The sequence below is a fragment of the Castor canadensis genome, chromosome 13 (assembly GCF_047511655.1).
Source record: "Castor canadensis chromosome 13, mCasCan1.hap1v2, whole genome shotgun sequence".
NCBI lineage: Eukaryota > Metazoa > Chordata > Mammalia > Rodentia > Castoridae > Castor > Castor canadensis.
In genome coordinates this window covers 99,157,816-99,176,558 of record NC_133398.1, presented here as the reverse complement: position 1 = coordinate 99,176,558, position 18,743 = coordinate 99,157,816, and positions in this window count along the sequence as shown.

Genomic DNA, 18,743 nt, shown 5'->3' with positions numbered 1-18,743 from the left:
ATCACCCTTAATAAAACCTTCAAAGTGTCATGAATACATTTTCCCAATTAATGACAGGAAATACATTTCTGTAACTCACTGAAATTGGAGGAAAAATAAGTTATCTAGATTCAGGTAATCTGAGTTTGTACCTGAACTCTGTTGAATATTATATCTGGCCCTGAGTCATCTCATTTGTGAAAGGTGGATAATAAGACACACCTCACAGACATAATTTTGAATACTAAATGAAATATCTGGTGTAATACAAGTGTATAGTGGTATTCAATAAATGATCTACATCTTCTCTCACCTACTTTTTCTTCTTTTAGCCCTTTCCTTAGTTCATAGGTTAAAAGTGCTCACTTTGCTATTGTAGAAGACCAAAACATACCACTCTCAAATATTCCCTTTTCATTTAAGTTATTTTGGGTGGATTGTTTTGAGAAAAAGCATACACAGGAGGAACTCTGAAAACAGTAGAAATCACCTTCTATGAGGAAAGTTGATAGCTAACAGGTAACTTTTATTATAAGACTAGTTTCTAAATTACCAGAAACTCATCAATGGCAAAGACACTGGTCTTAAATCAGCAAAACAAACCTTGCTTTTGCTTATCACATATTTCCTGATGACTTCCCTGTAACCAGCCTTCCCTACACTCTTCTTTCTTTGTTTCAGCCAAGGTTGGTATGGTGGTATCTGAGCCTAGATTTACTAATTTCTCTGAATATTGTCCATATGCTCATTAGAAATACATAATATTAAACTAATGTGTGTTTTTATGTTTTTAATCTATTTGTTACAGGGGCTTCACCTTCAGCTAAGAGTTCTAAAAGTGTAGCGAGAAAATTACTTTTTCTCACTTACACTATAAAAGTGTAAGTAAGTAAAAAACTGCATTCCCAAATATTTGCTTCTGATCTGCAGAAAAAGATCAATGAGAGTATTATGAAAATTCTCCTGCTACATTTCAAAATGCTATGCAAATGTTAAACTCCCTTTTCAGATTTTCCATGCCTACTGCCTATTGATGACATCTGTGGATTCCTTACTCTCTTAGTTTTCATAATTCATGCTGTGCATTTTAAGATCTGAGCAATTTAACTTTGACATAACTAAACAGGATGAAATGGAAATAAGATCAAGAGTGGAAAAAAAGGAAGTCATAAACCAACAACTGCAGCCTTGAGATAAGTTGATGAAAGTGACAAGAGTGCATTAGATGACAGAAACTTTCAACCTCACCAATTTAAATGGAAACAAAAGCAGATATGTTGTCTTTATAAAATATTGCTTCTTAAATATGTAGTATAAAAGATACATTGAATTTTTCTCTGGCATATTGACTTATCAATATATGTGGGATTTCTGATACACTTGATAATTTCTTTTTTTTTAATTTTTAATTTCACTTTCCTTTTATTGCAACATTTAAAATGCACTGTGCACATTTCTCAGTCTTGCCACCATTGCCATTTTAGACTGGATCATTTTGTTATATAGACTACCAATGCATTATAGGATAATTAGCAACATCCATGACTTCTTACACACTAGATGCCAACAGCACTTCTATGTCCCCAGCCATGACAAAAAACAATACCTCTAGACATTGTCATATGTCTCCTTGATAAAATCTCCATGCTTAAAAACCATTGCTCTTGAATATTTTAAACACACATGTGTAAAATTATCACACGGAGAAAATAGGTATATTATTCTTTTTTCTAAAAGATCACATAATGCACAAAACATACTTGACAATTTCTTAATTGCTATTCCATTTCCCTCTAATTTCATAGTTAAGTACTTATACCAAGAGTACATATACTACATTGTGCAAGGTCACATGTAATCTGTAAATAAATGGATAAGTCAGAGACTTTTATTATTAACAGATTTTTATAAAAATCTACTATTTTCTAGGCATGTTGTATGATTAAAAAGTTAGACAACATTGTTGTGAAGTAAGACACCAGGCTAGTTTCTAGGTACAGTGAGACACCTTTGATAATGGATTTTAGGGACACTAAAATATTTTCTTTTTTATTTGTGATTTTTTTAATAAATAATATTTCACAGAGGCATATATTTATGTAGATGTTTGACATGCATTTTAGTTGAATTTACCCTCTCCATCATTTTCCCTCTACCCTCTTGTCTTTCCAAGAACAATTTCAATAGGTTTCATTCTTTTATTTTCATATATGGATATAAAACCCATCTTCCATATATACCCTGATTCATTCATTCCTCCCACTGATACACACACCTGAAAAAGATTTGTATTTCCCTCCTGCTCTTCACCTTTTAAAAAATTTCATGTATATTGACCATCCAAGGGAGGTTAACCTTGGTACTTAGGGTCTGTACATAGCATGCTTTTATCAAATTAACCCTCTCCCTTCCATTCTTACTGATTGTCTATCACCAAGTTCCCCTAATATTCAACAGCTTACTGTACTGGGCATTATATTATATTCATATATACATGTGTTGTTTCAATGTTTTTCATTCTCTAACATTTTATTTCCCTCTCCCACCTCCTGTAAGCCCTTCAGACAGACTCAATAATACAATTTTGTTCTGTCATTACATATATATAGTATATGGTCATATATATTTCTATACATACATTTAACTTTTAAGTATAGTTTCAAATATGAGCGAAAACATGTGACCTTTGATTTTTTGAGCTTAGCTTACTTCACTTAATATGAAGTTATGCAATTGTATCCATTTACCTGCAAACAACATATTTCATTCTTCTTTACAACTGAATGAAACTCCATTGTGTATATCTATCACATTTTCTTAATCCACTCATCATTTGTGGGGCATCTGGGCTGTATCCAAATCTTGGCTATTGTAAATAGTGCTGTATTAAACATGGGTGTGCAAGTAGCTGTATCATATTCTGAAGTACATTCTTTTGAACACTAAAATATTTTATCAAAATAACCTAGATTTTTAATGAACTGAAGTTATTTATGTAATGAAAAATAGTTTTTGCAAAATTTTGTTTTAGATACAAATCACATAACAGAGATTACTATTCTTAACTCTACAATTTACTTTACTTTAGCAATGGGAGATGTAAAATAATAGAAATAAAAGGCAGGAAAGCATGGTGTCATAGGAACATAAACAAAGGTGTTTACCTGGGAGGCTTAGACAAGGAGTAGATTGGAATGATGCTGAGAGTATTTTAAGGGAATTGGACAAATTGACTCTGATTTAGCACCATGGAGATCAAGACATTATTTTATGGGAAGGCTGTGTGAAATTTTGGTTGCCCTTCTTTGTTGAAAGAAGGAAAAGTGAGAAAGTAGAAATCAAAATATAAACAATTCTACGTATTTTTGTTTCTCTTCATGTGGCTTTTTTTCTTCCTTCCTTTCTTTTTTCGTCTCAGCACCAAAATTTTACTTCTGACAAGAATGGTGCTGACATGCAGATGGGTGACACCAGCTTTTTTCTTTAAAATGTATTCCTACATTTAAATTTTTCTGATCAGTATCATGTTTTTTCTATATAACAGATTTATATTATAGTTTTATTTAAATTTTTATTTATTTGCTTACCAGTATTTACTTACTTGTTTGCTGTGGTTCTGGGACCCAAATCAGGGCACAGCACACACTAAGCATATACTCTACCACTGCTCTGCTTCCTCTCGACTGCATCACATTCATTATCCAGCATGGTGCATGTGCAAGTAAGAATGATGGGAAATTTTCTACTTTTTCTAATGTGGTATTTTCTTGATTGGGCATTCATGTGGTTGCTGTAGATATGTGACTGGTTATCACAAAAAAAAAGTAAGTAGCCTGCTGGTTGCAATTCATTTCAGTTGTTTGTAATTCACTGGACTCTATGAAGGAATTGACAATTGTAACTTCTTAGTCTATTACCTTTCCAATATCAGGCCTACTTATGTATATTTAAAATTTTTTAACCTAGAGTGGACCAAAAACATAAAGAAATGGAAAAAATTTCAAAGAATTCTTCAAAGGTACAAGGATACACATTTTGTATCCAGGAAACAATTTCTTTGTATTTAAACCATGTCATAAAGTATTGAATGAGTTTTAAATACTGTTTTTATGTGGCACTTGAAATTGAACCCAAAGCCTCATGCATGCTAGGCAAGCACAATTCCTCTGACCTCCATCTAAATCCCTTTTTAAATTTTTTATTCAGAGACAGGGTCTCAAAAGGCAAACCTGCCCTCAAACTTGTGATCTTCTTTCCCTCATCTTCTCAATGGCTTAGTTTACAGGCATGCATGACATTTCACCACAAAACCAAAATACTATTAAGTTTGTATTATATTGATAAAATGTATTAAACATATAGTTCAAAAAGAAAATGTAAATCAGCCTGGAGCCACTGGCTCAAGCCTGTAATCTTAGTTCCTTGGCAGTCAGAGATCAGGAGGATTACAAGCCCTACTGAAATGTTTGTGAGAATCCCATCTCAACTGATACCTGGGTGTGATGTAGCATTCCTGTCACACTAGTGAGAGTTGAAGCCTGACCTAGGAGAATTGTGGTTTAGGCTGGCCTGGGGAAAAAGCAAGACCCTATCTCCAAAATAACCAGAGCAAAAAGGGTTAAAAGTCTAGTTCAAATGGTACTGTACCTGTTTCACAAACTTAAAGCCTTAAATTCAATCCCCAGTACCACCAAAATAAAAAAAACATCTTAAAGTCAATTTTAAAAAACAAGTGCACATATACAGAATAAAACTTTATTGCATTAAATTTATTTAATATAAATAACAATTTTGTGAAATATTGATCACTATTAAGAGATGAATTTATTATTCCCTGAAACACAATAACTAAGATATCAGTAGCAAAAATATAACCATAGAGACACTTTCTCATACCTGATTTTAAGTTAATAATTATATTACCTGTATCCACTTAAAATTATTTCATATGGCATTCACTTATGGCCATTCACAATTTCCTCATTTTACCTACCTCTTAGATTATAGGACTCAATACCAAGTAAAGCATATATGGGTGTACATGGTCACAAACTGCACGTTTTTCTCAACTGTGTTTTTACAGGTACTGCTGTTGAACTGCAAGAGGCAGTGGTATTAGCAAATCCTTTATTAGATTTTGTGCACGTTAACAACAGGTCATATTTTAATTTATATTCCCAGCTGTATCTACTATAGCATTCTGAACACTAATATTACACATAGAATTATTTGTAGGGATTCAGACAAGTGGACAACTGGTGAACTCTTGTATGTCAAGGTTTTTCAAGCAAGAACTTGTTAAGCATTTCTTAAGTACAGTAGTAAAAGCATTTTCTCATAAGTTGCAATCTATCTCAGTTATCTTTTTAAATCATAATTCTAAAATGTGATCTTTCTCTAATACCATGAAGCAAAATACAAAACTTAAAATTATAAAACTTCTCATATGATAGTTTTATATTATCAGCAATGTCTTTTGATGGTTTCTGACCTATTTAGAGTTGAAAGTTCTCATAGTTAAAAATGTAGACATCATGAGTAGAATAAAATAATTCAAATAAAAATAATTCAAACCTTGGGGTTTTTAAGTAGATTTTTATTGAATTTGTTTCAGAAAATATTGAAACTGTGTTTGTGGAGACTTAACCACATCAAAAGGGTATTGGAGCAATAAAGTAGGTGCAGGGAAGAGATAAAAGACAAGTGAATTAAGTTTCTGATTATCTGGTAGGATTATGTTGAGAAACTAAATGAACATTGTAATAAATGTTAATGCTCTAAGTCTAAAACACTAGCTTCATCTTTTCAAGCAGGGTTAAAGGTATTTCACAGAACCTTTGCAGTGCTTCTGTGACCATGTGGTTGAAGAAAATCTGTTTTTATTAAACATACTGACATCTTATCTAGTGATATAATTTCAACATGTCCATGATTTTTCTTTCTATATCCAAGTATAAATTTAGAATAAATAATCTCAAAATTTTTGAGTTGAATCAGGGTTCTTCCAGGGTAGATATGGCCAATGAACACATTCATACTTCCCAAAGGAAAGTATAAGAATAATATTCAGAATTTGGTGATTCTCACATTACCTTCTTTTTAGGAAAAGCAAATCTAATGTTAACTTTTTTCTTATTTTGACAAGTGAAATGCTTTTTCTTATGTTTTCTAATTTTTTTCTTTGCACACAAACAAATAAATATGAATTTATTGTTAGGTAAACAGTGTAATAGCCACTCTTTTCCTTTAAGCTGAAATTCTCCAAATTGAAAGTAGTTGGGTTGCAGTGGATATGCATGAAGAGCTAGTTTACAGATTCAGTTTAGTTTGGTCAGTAACGCTAATGTATTTCTAGACAATCACAACACTAAATTAGACAGAAGTCTGGTCATATGTTGCTTAATGACAAGGATTTATTCTGAGACTATGTCCATAAGCTCCATTGTCATTGAGTGAATGTCATGAAGGGTGCTTGGTTATGTAGTTCCTACCGTGTTATATATGGTATATGTTCTATGAGGTACATCTTTGACCATAACATCATTGTGCATTGTAGGACTGTACTTCAACTGATACCTCTACCTACTGGAAGACTAATTTGCAAAAGCATACAGATAATTTAATATTTGTTATTAAATCTCTGAAACTCTCTGGTGTATATCATAACCCAACATCAACTCTGTTCTACCACTAGATCATGCAGATAAGCTCCCAACTTGTTCTACAGCTGCTGGCTACTGTTTTGTGGCTGGGAATGTACTTTCAGATGTTGAGTGAGCAGAGTTATTGACCATAAAATTGATTATGACCACTTTCCCCAGAGACAGAAGTTATAATGTGAGAGAGTGCTTTCTGAAGAAGCGAATTTGAAGAATGGCAACTGTATTCAGAATCCAAATATCAGATAAATGAGACTGAAAATAATTGCATTCAAATGTATATTTAGTAATCAGTCAAGTCACAGTTCAAAAGATTGTTATTAATGTGTATTTTACTAAGGGCAGTATATCTCTATACCCTGTCTAATCTTTATTTATACCACTTAATCCATTGGGTAACCAGTTTCTAGGCACCTATTAAAACAACCAGAGACTGTTAAGTGGCCTAGGAAGAAAGTTGAATACAATATGATTTTTTCAAAGAGGTAATAACTTTAACAGTGAAGTGATTGATTATTTATACATGGATATAAACCACACTCTCACTACCACCACCTCCATAGTCATAATATGATACCATTTATTTATTTTTATTCTTTATTACTCACTTCTTCATTTATTTTTTTATTATCTGTGGCATCCTTAATATGACCCAAACATTTATATATCCCATATATATCCCATATTTGATATGCTGGGAAAACAGAACAGCACAAAATGAAGTAGGTTAGTGACATCATGAAGCTTCTATTCTGGATTACTGAGAAAGATTATATGAATATTTAAATACATTACTATTTATTATTATAGATGAATAATTAAATAGAACATATAATATGTGCTTTGTCCAAAAGTTACACGGCTGTGAAGAAAAATAAAGCAGCATGTATGAGGGTATATAACATCTTAATTTAAAGACTTCAGACAAGGCTTTCCTGAGACAAGAAGGTGCAGTAGAGAGGAAACTTGAATGATTACAAGTAATGACTATTGCAAGTATTGAGGGAGAATAGTTCAAGTAGTTCACTTAGTGTGAACATATTTATTATATACTATGTAAGAATTTTATGTGAGTTATTTCACTTTAATTCCCACAACATTTAAAAATTATTCCGGTTATTCAGAGTTAAAAAACAAATTGAAGCTTAGAAGCACATTTGCAATCTCATAGCTACTAGTAGAGTTGAGTTTAAATCTATTAACACAGTATACTGTAGGGGAAAGAAAATCATCTCTGCCTTATATACCTTGGAGAAACACCTTAGATTAGAGACATGTGAGCCAGATGTTGAAAGACTGACAACATCAATCATTGGATGCAGATGAAAGGTGTTATTAGTCAATTTCCCCTAGGTGTCAAAATACCTGAGAAAATCAACTTATAAGGAGAAAGGATTTATTTTGATTGATGATTTCAGAAGTGTCCATTCATGGTCACTTGGCCTGGTTGCCTTTGGGCCCATGGAAAAGCAGCAAATCATGGCAGAAGTGTACGGAAAAGTTGACTTCTCCTCACCACATGGCAGCCAGGAAGCAAAATGAGAAAGAGCACTAGACCCAATATTTCCTTTGAGGGCACAACCTCAGTAACCAAGTTTCCCTCTATAAGCCCCACCTCCTAGTTTCTATCATCTACCATCAGTGCCGCAGGTTGGAGAACTTCAGCACATGGCTTTTTTGGGGGAGACATTCATTATCTACACCATGACAAAAAGGGTTGGATGGTAGACTGGGCTTGGTGACCTACATGTGTAATCCTGACTAAGCGGGAAGCAGAACTAGGAGGATTGTGAGGCCAATGGCAGCCCATGCAAAGTTAATGAGATCCAATCCAAGAAACAGACTAAAATTGGAGAGGTGGCATGGTAGGGAGTATGGCCAAGTACTGGAGCACTTGCTTAACAATTGTGGAGCCCTGAAATCCTCAAGAAAAGAGGGGAGGGGTACTTGATGAAATAGAACTAGAAATGTAGTGGTGACGTATATGAAAGTTAAAGCACCTGAAACAAATGCAGGCAATGCTAATCACAGCAGTATTGAGTACAAGTTATTTCTCCAAAAGAGATAATGCTAATATAGACTGCAGTAGACAATTATTTGCCTAGACTCACACATTTATACTTCATTCTTTAGATAAGATAAGGACATTTGGAGAACAACGTGACATGGGTAAGATAGCTTTTTTAGAAGTATCATTATGGTATGGAATGTGGGGTGACTGGAAAGGAATTATTATAAGGGATCATTAAGTCAGCAATTATTAATCTGAGGCTTGGAGATGCCTTGGCACTTAGGGTATAATATTAGAGGAGACATGCATTCTTATGTACTTCACTTCATAAACAGAAAAATATTTCTTCCTCAAATATATTTTACCATTTTTTAAATGTTATGATGCCTTAGGTGCCTGTGACTGCAAAAATATATATTTTCTTAAAAGCATAACTAAATTCAGTGTGCTTTTATGGATTTTCTTAAATAATTGTTATTACTGTACAACTACATTATGCATGCCCAAATACTCCATTGACTTATTAATCTGTTCATGTGCCTGTTTGGAAATATTTGTTTTTTAGGAGCAGCATACTGTAGTGGTTAAGAATATGGTTTTGGTAGCCAGACTTTATGGCTTTGCTCTTCCATTTGTTAAGAGTAAATTGATATGCAATTGATTTCTCTAAATCCTATTTTTCTCATTGGCAGATCTGTCAAAATAAAAGTTATCTCACTTGATTACCATGGGGATTATACAAAGTTCTGAATACAAAATACTTAGCATAGTGCCAGACATATAGTAAGATACCAAAGTAGTTATTACTCTATCAGACAAGGTCTCAAAGACTATGCATGGTTGTATTATGTTCAAAACTGAAAAACACACCAAGGAGTCATTGCTCTGTCTTAAGTTAGAGTGACATTGGATCAAGGTCACAAAATTGGATTTGAACTTGTAATTATCTCTTTTACTAGAAAGAAAAGTGAGTTCTATTTGCTCTATTTCTATGCTTTCTCCATTTTATTGCACTGTGAAACAATAATACCAGCTCACCTTCCTTATAGTAATAAATTTGGAAGTATTTGTGATTCGTGGTCCAGATACCCAGCCACTGTTATTTCTTGCTCCCAACTATCCCTTCAATTCTCTCTTGTTTGCAAAGATGAGTGTTTTGCAACTTTCAAAACCATTATAGTCTTTGCTTGATAGCAGTAACCTGTCCTTTTCTGGGGTACTAACCCCAGAGGAGCCTGGAAATTGGGCTTAATTGCAGAAAATCAGCAATCATCACAACATACACTTAGCAACCTGCAGGTAGTTTACAGTCCAGATAAGGGTTTATGGTCAAAAGACAACTACCGCTTGTCTTGAAGTTGCTGCTCTAAAGCTTGTGATTTGCAGGAACCACTTTCATAAATTATGTAGAAATATAAATGAAAACTCTAAACTAATTTCAAGAGGAAAAGAGATGTGGGAAACCAAGCATTATTTCAAGATAGACTCATTAAAGAAGAGCAACAAACAGTACAATTGACCTCTACTAGATCTGTTTCATCAGAATGAAAGATAGAATGGTTGATCTGAGAAGGAAAACAAGCTTCAGAACAATTCCTGTGCTTTGTTCCTGTTTGTTTCAATTAGAGTGTACTTCTTTAAGGTTAATGTGTTTAAGGCGAAATTCAGTGCAAAACTCCTGTGTGGAAATTGACATTAATATTGTAATCTGTGAGTCACAGTAACTCATTTACAAACTATCAAATGCTTCTTCATTTCTGTTTCAGTCTTTCTCTGTTTAAGTCAAAGTTCCTATAGAAAAAGAAAAGAAAACATCCTATATGGCTTTTTGGGAGATTTTTGCACACATAAAGAATGAGATTCATTCATTTTTTTTTTATTACCTCAAATCAGTTAACCATTTCTGATTCAAGACGGTACTTTGAAAAGATGAGAAGAGGTAGAATATATGATAGTAATTGAGAGAGTACAGAGTAATGTTTTATAAACTTTGCAAAGAAAAGTTGGCAGTCAGTGTGGTCTGGGCTTTGCTTTGGCAAATTAGGCTTGTGGATTCCCAATCCAAAAAATAGAATATGGATTATTTGAAAAATGGGTAGCTTTACTGCATGCACTGTGAGAGATACTCACTTAACCTACCCATCAATCTTACCTTCTTGCAAGTATCATGCATGTTGTCCAGCAAGAGAATGTCATTAACTATTGGTAGAAAAGTACTCATTTAATTTAGTGACTATATCTTTTGGGGTTTTTGAACGTTAAGGGATCTGTTTAAAATGAACCTGCTGTGTTGAAAAATGTGAGTTGCTTCATGGTGAAAGACATTTTGAATGATTTTTTTCACTGATAATCATTTTCCCCATCAAGTGAGAAAATTACTTGACAATGCTTCTAGAACATTTGCATTTAGATAGCTGGGATAAATATAAATGGACACATTTTATTTGCACATTAATTTTTCAGAGCATTTTGGCTATCATCCTGGTGTTTATAGTCAATACATTCAATCACCACCTACATTTTGGACAGAAGGCATAGAGCTCTGCTTGTTTATCTTGTAGAGAAATAAGATTGTCCCCCAAAAGATAGTCATTTATTATATATGTACTCTTAAATAATTAAATGAGGTACTAAAGAGGAAACAAATTCTAATCATATTTCAAACTGATTGTGCTGTGCACTGAATCAGTCCTTTATGACTATATTTGTCTTGGAGCAATTATTATGAGTCTTTATTTTTATCCCTATAGGAACAGGGAAGTAACAGACCTCCACAGAGAAACTGGAAGGGAATTGCTATTGCCCTGCTGATGATTCTAATTGTATGCTCACTCATCACTGTCAGTCATCTTCTTAACCCCAGGTAAAATCTCTTTATTCCTTTTATGATGGTACAGTGGATGACAATTTCACATTCAAATGACTTTAGAGGATAACGGTGTGTGGTATTTTAGGACACATTAGCATGGGTTGGAATTTTTTCTAAGAATATCATCAGATATTTTGCAAATGACATGGTAATCTTGTAGTTCAAACATTATGTAGACACTTTGGAGAAGCTGAAAGTGTAAAATTTATAAATTAAGAATGTCAAGGAGATATTTGTTCTCCATTGCTACTTAGAAATATATTATGTTAGTCAGTTTTATTAATGCATGGAACAGTTGGCTTTTATTGTGGGTTGACGATGAAGGAATGGAATCTAGGAGTTCCCCTATGTGGCTTTTTTTATTCCTTCCTTCCTTCCTTCCTTTCTTTTTTTCTCAGCAACAAAAAATTTTACTTCTGACAAGAATGGTGCTGGCATGCACATGGGTGAAACCAGCTTTTTTCTTTAAAATGTATTTCTACATTTAAATTTTTCTGATCAGTATCATGCTTTTTCTATATAACAGATTTATGTTATACTTTTATTTAAGTTTTTACTGATTTGCTTATTAACATTTACTTATTTGTTTGCTGTGGTTCTGGGACCCAACCCAGGGCCTAACATGCACTAAGCATATTCTCTACCACTGTTCTGCTTCCTCTCGACTGCACCACATTCATCATCCAGCATGGTGTATGTGCAAGTAAAAATGATGGGAAATTTTCTACTTTTTCTAATGTGGTATTTTCTTGATTGGGAATTCATGTGGTTGCTGTAGATATGTGACTGGTTATCACAGAATTAAATAGCTTTCTAGTTGTAATTCACTTCAGTTGATTGCAATCCACTGGACTCTATGAAGGAATGGACAGTTGTAACTTCTTAGTCTATTACCTTTCCAACATCAGGCCTACTTATGTATATTTAAAATTTTTTTAAACTAGAATGGACCAACAGCATAAAGAAATGAAAAAAATTTCAAAGAATTCTTCAAAGGTACAAGGATACACATTTTGGCTCCAAGAAACAATTTCTTTGTATTTAAACCATGTCATGAAGTATTGAATGAGTTTTTAAATACTTTTTTATGTGGCACTTGAAATTGAACCCAGAGCCTCATGCATGCTAAGCAATCACAATTCCTCTGACTTCCATCTAAATCCCCTTTTAAATTTTTTATTCAGAGATAGGGTCTCACAAGGCAAACCTGCCCTCAAACTTGTGATCTTCTTTCCCTCCTCTTCTCTGTGGCTGAGTTTACAGGCGTGCACCACATCTCACCACAAAACCCAAATAATGAATATAAAATGTATTAAACATATAGTTCAAAAAGAAAATGTAAACTCAGCCTTGAGCTACTGGTTCAATCCTGTAATCCTAGTTCCTTGGCAGGCAGAGCTCAGGAGGATTATAAGCCCCAATGAAAAGTTTGTGAGAGTCCGATCTCAACTGAATCCCGGGTGTGATGTAGCATTCCTGTCACACTAGTGATAGTGGAAGTCTGAACCTAGGAGAATTGTGGTTTAGGCTGGCCTGGGGAAAAAGCAAGACCCTATCTCCAAAATAACCAGAGCAAAAAGGGTTAAAATTCTAGTTCAAGTGGTACAGTACCTGTTTCACAAGCTTAAAGTCTTAAGTTCAATCCCCAGTACCACCAAATTAAAAAAAATCTTAAAATCAATTTATAAAAACAAGTGCATATGTAGAGAATAAAACTTTATTGAATTGAATTTATTTAATATAAATAACAATTATGTGAAATATTGATCACTATTAAATGTATTTATTATCCCTAAAACACAATAACTAAGATATCAGTAGCAAAAATATAATCATAGAGAACTTTTCTCATACATAATTTGAAGTTAGTAATTATATTACCTGCTTCCACTTGAAACTATTTCTTATGGCATTCACTTATGACCATTCACAATTTCCTCATTTTACCTACTTCTCAGAGTATAGGAGACTCAATTCCAAGTAAAGAGCATATGTGTGTACATGATCACAAACCGCACATTTTTCTCAACTATGTTTTTACAGGTAGTGCTGTTGACCTGCAGAAGAAAGTGCAATTAGCAAATGCTTCATTAGATTTTGTGCACATTAGCAACAGGTCATATTTTAATTTTTATTCCTAGCTGTATCTACTATAGCATTCTAAGCACTAATTTTCCACATGGTATTATTTGTAGGGATTCAGACAACTGGACAAGTGGTGAACCCTTGTATGTCAAGGTTTTTCAAGCCAGAACTTGTTAAGCATTTCTTAAGTACAGAAGTAAAAGCATTTTTGCATGTGTTGCAGTCTATCTCGGGTGTCTTTTTAAATTGTAATTCTAAAATGTGATCTTTCCCAATACCGTGAAGCAAAATACAAAACTTAAAATTATAAAACTTCCCTTATGATAGTTGCATATTATCAATGATGTCTTTTGATGGTTCGTGACCTATTTAGAGTTGAAAGTATTCACAGTTAAAAATGTAGACATCATGAGTAGAATAAAATAATTCAAATAAAAATAATTCAAACTTTTGTGCTATTTAACAGGAAATAAATTGATAAAATAGTTGAATACCTTGGGGTTTTTAAGTAGATTTTTATGGAATTTCTTTCAGAAAACATTGAATCTGTGTTTGTGGAGAGTTAACCACATAAAAAGGGTATTGAGGTAATAAAGTAGGTGCAGGGAAGAAATAAAAGGCAAGTGAATTAAGTTTCTGATTATCTGGTGGGATTATGATGAGAAAGTAAATGATCAGTGTAATAAATGTTAATGCTCTAAGTCTAAAACACTAGCTTCATCTTTTCAAGCAGGGTTAAAGGTATTTCACAGAACCTTTGCAGTGTTTCTGTGACTATGTGGTTGAAGAAAATCTATTTTTATGAAACATACCCACATCTAACCTAGTGATATAATTTCAACATGTCCGTGATTTTCCTTTCTACATCCAAGTATAGATTTAGAGAAAATAATCTCAACATTTTTTTGTTGGATCAAGTTTCTTCCAGGGTAGATGTGGCCAATGAACACGTTGATATTTCTCAAAGGAAATTGTAAGCAGAGTATTCAGTATTTGGTGATTTTCACATTACCTTCTTTTTAGGGAAAGCAAATCTAATGATAACTTCTTTCTTATTTTGCCAAATGAAACATGTAAAACTTGCTTTTTCTTATGTTTTCTAAAATTTTTCTCTTTGCACACAAGCAAATAAATATGAATTTGTTGTTGGGTAAACAGTGTAATAGCCAGTCTTTTCTTTTAAGCTGAAATTCTCCAAATTGTAAGTACTTGGGTTACAGTGGATATGCATGAATAGCTAGTTTAAAAATTCAGGTTAGTTTCGTCAGTAATGCTAATGTGTTTCTAGACAATCATAACACTCAGTTAGACAGAAGTCTAGTCATGTGTTGCTAAAAGACAGAAATGTATTCTGAGGCTATGTTCATAGACTCCATTGTCTTTGAGTGAATGTCATGAAGGGTGCTTGGTCATGTAGTTCCTACCATGTTATATATGGTATATGTTATATGAGGTACATCTTTGACCATAACATCACTGTGCAGTGTAAGACTGTACTTCAACTGATACCTCTACACAGTGGAAGACTAATTTGCAAAAGCATGTGGATAATTTAATATTTGTTCATAAATCTCTGAAACCCCCTGGTGTAAATCATAACCCAACATCAACTCTGTTCTAACTCTAGAGCATGCAGATAAACACCCAACTTGTTCTACAGCTGCTGGCTACTGTTCTGTGGCCTGGAATGTACTTTCAGATGTTGACTGAGCAGAGTTATTGACAATCAAATTGATTATGACCACTTTCCCTAGAGACAGAAGTTATAATGCAAGAGTTTGCTTTCTGAAGAAGGAAACTTGAAGAATGGAAATTGTATTCAGAATCCAAATATCAGATAAATGAGATTGAAAATAATTTCATTCAAATTTACCTTTAGTAATCAGTCAAGTCACAGTTCAAAAGATTGTTATTAATGTGCATTTTTACTAAGGGCAATATATCTCTATACCCTTTCTAACCTCTATTTACACCACTTACTTCATTGGGTAATCAGTTTCTAGGCACCTATTAAAAGAACCAGAGACTGTTAAGTGCCCTAGGAATTTAAAGTTGAATACAATATGATTTTTCAAATAGGTAACAACTTTAACAGTGAAGTGATTGATTATTTATACATGGATATAAACCACACTCTCACTACAGCCACCTCCATAATCATAATATGTTACCATTTATTACTTTTTATTACTTATCATTCATTTATGCATTTATTTTTTATTATCTATGGCATCCTTAGTATGACTCAAACACTGTTTGATTTGCTAAGAAAACAGAGGAGAACAAAATGAAGTAGGTTACTGACATCATGAAGCTTCTATTCTGGATTACTGAGGAAGATTAAATGAATATTTAAATAGATTACTATTTATTATTATAGATGAATAATTAAACAGAACATATGATGTGTGGTTTGCCCAAAAGTTTTACTGCTATGAAGAAAAGTAAAGCTGCATTATGAGGGTGCATAACATCTTAATTTAGAGAGCTCAGACAAGGCTTCCCTGAGGCAAGAAAGTGCAGTAGAGAGAACTTGAATGATGACAAGTAATGACTATTGCAAGTATTGAGGAAAAAGAGTTCAAGTAGTTCACTTAGTATCAACGTTTTTGTTATATACTATGTAAAAGTTTTATATGAGTTATTTCACTTTAATTATTACAACATTTAAAAATTATTCCAGTTGTTCAGAGTTAAAAAACAAATTGAAGCTTAGAAGCATATTTGTAGTCTCATAGCTATTAATTAGTAGAGTTGGGTTCAAACCTATTAACACAGTGTACTATAGGGGAAAGAAAATCATCTCTGACTTATATACATTGGAGAAATGCCTTAGGTTAGAGACATGTAAGCAAGATGTTGAAAGACTGACAACATCAACCATTGCATGCAAATGAAAGGTTTATTAGTTAGTTTCACCTAGGTGTCAAAATACCTGAGAAAATCAACTTATAAGGAGGAAGTATTTATTTTGATTGATGATTTCAGAGGTTTCAGTTCATGGTCACTTGGCCTGGTTGCCTTTGGGTCCATGGCAAAGCAGCAAATCATGGCAGGACTGTGTGGCAAAGGTAACTCCTCCTCACCTCATGGCAGCCAGGAAGCAAAATGAGAAAGAGCACTAGTCCCAATATCTTCTTTGAGGGCACTACCCCAGTAACCAAGTTTCCCTCTGCAAGTTCTACCTCCTAGTTTCTATCATCTACCATTAGTGCTGCAGGGTGGAGACCTTCAGCACATGGTTTTTTGGGAGACATTCATTATCTACACCATGACAAAAAGGGTTGGATGGTAGACTGGGCTTGATCACATACATCTGTAATCCTGACTAAGAAGGAAGCAGAAGTAGGAGGATTGTGAGGCCAATGGCAACCCATGCAAAGTTAATGAGATCCAATCCAAGAAACAGACTAAAAATGGGAGAGGTGACATGGTAGGAAGTATGGCCAAGTAATGAAGCACTTGCTTAACAAGAGTGGAGCTCTGAAATCCTCAAGAAAATAGGGGAGGTGTACTTGATGAGATAGAACTAGAAATGTAAATGGTGACATAAATGAAATTTAAAGCACCTGAAACAAACGCAGGCAATGCTAATCACAGCAGTATTGGATAAAATTTATTTCTCCAAAAGAGATAATGCTAATATAGACTGCAGTAGACAATTATTTGCCTAGACTTACACATTTATACTTCATTCTTTAGATAGGGTAAGGACATTTGGGGAACAAAGTGACATGGGTAAGATAGCTTTTTTAGAAGTATCATTATGGTATGAAATGTGGGGTGATTAGAAAGGAAGAATTATTATAAAGGATCATTAAGTCAGCAATTATTAATCTGACGCTTGGAGATGCCTTGGCACTTAGGGTATGGTATTATTGGTGACATGCATTCTTATGTACTTCACTTCATAAACAGAAAAATATTTCTTCCTCAAATATATTTTACCATTTTTAAATGTTATGATTCCTTAGGTGTCTGTGACTGCAAAAATATACATTTTCTTAAAAGCATAACTAAATTCAGTGTGCTTGTATGGATTTTCTTAAATAATTGTTATTACTGTACAACTACATTATGCATGCCCAAATACTCCATTGATTTATTAATCTGTTCATATGCCTGTTTTGGAAATATTTGTTTTTTAGGAGCAGCATACTGTAGTGGTTAAGAATATCGCTTTGGTAGCCAGACTTTATGGCTCTGCTCTTCCATTTGTTAATAGTAAATTGATGTGCAAATGATTTCTCTAAATCCTATTTTTCTCATTGGTACATCTGTCAAAATAAAAGTTATCTGACAGGATTACCATGGGGATTATACGAAGTTCGGAATACAAAATACTTAGCATACTGCCAGACATATAGTAAGATATCAAAGTAGTTATTACTCTATTAGACAAGTTCTCATAGGCTCTACATGGTTCTGTTATGTTCAAAACTGAAAAACACACCAAGGAGTAATTGTTCTGTTTGTCTTAAGTTAGAGTGACATTGGATCAAGGTCACAAAGGTGGATTTGAACTTGTAATTATCTCTTTTACTAGAATGAAAAGTGAGTTCTATTTGCTCTATTTCTCTACTTTCTCCATTTTATTGCACTGTGAAACAATAATACCAGCTCACCTTCCTTATAGTAATAAATTTGAAAGTATTTGTGATTCGTGGTCCAGATACCCAGTCACTGTTATTTCTTGCCCCCAACTATCCCTTCAATTCTCTCTAGGTTGCAAAGATGAGTGTTTTGCAACTTTCAAAACTATTATAGTCTTTGCTTAACAGCAGTAACCTGCCCTTTTCTGTGGCACAACTCCAGAGGATCCTGGAAATTGGATTTCCATGGATCAGCAATCATCACAACATACATTTAGCAACCTGCAGGTAGTTTACAGTCCAGATAAGGGTTTATGGTCAAAAGACAACTACTGCTTGTCTTAAAGTTGCTGCTCTAAAGCTTGTGATTTGCAGAAATCACTTTCTTAAATTATGTAGAAATATAAATGAAAACTCTAAACTAATTTCAAGAGGAAAAAAGATGTGGGAACCAAGTATTATTTCAAGATAGACTCATTAAACAAGAGCAACAAACAGTAGAATTGACCTCTGCTAGATCTGTTTCATCAGAATGAAAGACAGAATGG